This window comes from Suncus etruscus, chromosome 4 (assembly GCF_024139225.1).
Source record: "Suncus etruscus isolate mSunEtr1 chromosome 4, mSunEtr1.pri.cur, whole genome shotgun sequence".
Taxonomy (NCBI): Eukaryota; Metazoa; Chordata; class Mammalia; order Eulipotyphla; family Soricidae; genus Suncus; species Suncus etruscus.
This window is the reverse complement of record NC_064851.1, coordinates 159,606,157-159,608,722: the sequence shown is the minus strand read 5'-3', so window position 1 is coordinate 159,608,722 and position 2,566 is coordinate 159,606,157. Positions and strand designations below refer to the sequence as shown.

General features: G+C 38.8%; 1 non-coding gene across 1 annotated transcript; it reads left to right on the top strand.

Moving 5' to 3' along the window:
• The first annotated feature begins 614 nt into the window (after positions 1-614).
• Positions 615-721, top strand: LOC126008372 (U6 spliceosomal RNA). Its single transcript, XR_007495707.1, has one exon. It is a non-coding gene; the product is annotated as a U6 spliceosomal RNA (small nuclear RNA).
• Positions 722-2,566: the final 1,845 nt, after the last annotated feature.

Below are 2,566 nucleotides of genomic sequence, written 5' to 3'. Positions count from 1 at the left end.
CAGGGAAGGTAAGGACATAAAGTCCTGTTATAACAGGAACCTCCATGCCCCCCTTTGTTATGTTAGCCCCAGTAAATGAATACAGTGCCCCCCAGATGAAAAGTGTATGCATTCATTTTCAGTCACTATCAATAGTTTTCCAATTATGTTTCTTTTTTCTTGAAATATATTTTTTATTTAAGTAACATGATCATAGTTGGGTTACAGTCATAACCAGAACACCCCCCTTCACCAGTGTAACATTACCCCCTCCCCCCTTCCCATCCCCTGCCTGTATTCGAGACAGGCATTCTACTACAGTTATTTGTTTTTAAGTTCAGTAAGTTGTATTTTTTTTCCTTAAAGGATAAGAGTAAAAAATATATATAGTAAAGGTGTGATAGTGGCAATCGCCGTTGTTTGCATAGGTCCAGAAAAATGGGGAAAATGGAAAAAATAATCCTTGACCTGTTTACAAAAAGGCCTCACCCCAGAAGTTTATTGGCATAAGACCAACTCTGGGTTCCAGGCATACCAGTCTGTCCAACCCGAGTCATTCTCCGTGGTCCCGGTGGAACTTTTTCACACTTTAGCTATTGTTGGTATCAGATTCTTTTATTTAAAGACTGGATTCTGTGCTCGCTTCGGCAGCACATATACTAAAATTGGAACAATACAGAGAAGATTAGCATGGCCCCTGAGCAAGGATGACACGCAAATTCGTGAAGCGTTCCATATTTAAAAAAAAAAAAAAAAGACTCTGGATTCAGTGCATTTCTTTCATCGATGTCAGGCTGATGTGGAGCATCCTCTAGTATGTTTCTTACCCTTTTTCATGCTCACCCCAGCACACTGAAACAAATGCCAACCAGCATTGTTTTCTTAGACTTTGAATCTAAACTAAATCCAGTGTTTGGGTGTGACTGCTCATAATATCTTCTCTTCTACAAGTCTTGGTTCTCATCCTTTTCCGTGGTATGAATTTATGAAAGAAAAGTCAGATTGTGTAGCCTCTATAATGTTCTCAAACATTCTTTCCATGAATCACAGGAAGAATTTTTAAAATCCTTAACGACTTTCTACTCTTCCTCATCAAGTTATTGAGGCCAGACCTTGCCATGATAATGACATCAGAGTTATCTTTGAAGGGTCACCCTGGTGTCAGGATGTTTACCTTTGTTCAAGCAATTGATGGCAATGGCCAATCCAGTTAAGAATCATTGTTCTGGAGTCTTGCTTCTTAAATTGTGTGTGGTGACCCTTTTTAAAAAATTCATTTTAAATGAATGACAGTTGATGTTGGCTTTGTGTATCCAAATTGTATGTCTGCATACTTAGGGTCATGTGAAAATTCCTTCATTGAAAAGTGGTAGAACACCTGGCCTACGATATCTCATCATTTGATTTCTGTGATTTTTCTGGTATATAGTCTAAATTTGACCCCAGATTACTATTTTAGGCAAGCTGCTTTCACTGGAAATTTAAAACTTCTACAGTGATAATTTATTTTCTGCTTGTTAAAGAACACACACATAGTGTGGTGGTGGATACAGAGAGACAGTGGTTTTGCAGATTAATCACTGAAGAAAACAAAATGGAAGATCTCATAGGAAGGTTGTCAAGACCACCATTCTCACTTAAAATGCATCTAACTGTGGCTTATTCTGGCATAGGAATGACTGTCATATGTGTCCAAGATCACAGAGAGTCCAATTACTTTTGTGATTTATTTGAAAACCATACTGTTGTGGCAGATGCATAACTATAAATCAGAAGCAGCCAAAGAGGTAGGAACAGGCATGGGGAAAGCATGGAGAGCTCCCTCAAAGCCTACAGAGGTCAGGGCTCCATCCCTGGAACCACAGAAGCCAACTCGTAACACTGAGTTATGAGTAGCCCCTGAGTACCACTGGATGTGCTCCTTCTACCCAAATGTTCTTTTAAAGGACAGCTGTGGCCAGCCTGCTTTTCTCTACCTTTCCAGGATTTTCTCTTCCTAAGTCATAGTGGTATGTGATCTCCAGGTTCTCTTAGCTGTACCAAAGAAGGGTCCAGGAGTTGGACTTTCCTGAAGCTCTGTGCCCAATAGCAAAGTCTGTAAATGAGCCCACCCTATGATAGAAGACCTATTAACTACACTATAAAATACTAAACAGCCTTTAAATGTATTCACATAAGCTTATTATTTAAGCCTGTGTTCTCCCTTGAATATGTTTATCACTTGCTTGTCTCTATGCCTTTTGCTTGCTTTTTCCCACTCTGAAGAAGCCCATGTTCTCTCCTAAACATGTACTTTCTTTCTCTCTTCCCTCCTGTCTTTCTAAATAAGTTTTATTTGGTAAAAAAAAAAAAACACTTTCTTGATACATTAAAATTTTATTAATATAAAATAAAAGAATTCCACAGGTCTATTCATACTAATATAATCCCATATGCCAAACTCATTGCAATGAAGAAAGCCAACTTTGAAAGTGCATCAAACAGGGTGGCCAGTAGGGTTAGTTATAATGTGCCTGCAGTACTGGGTTCAGGACCAAAGCAGGACTGAGTGTGAAAGACAGCTTTGCCTCTAACTAAATACTCATTT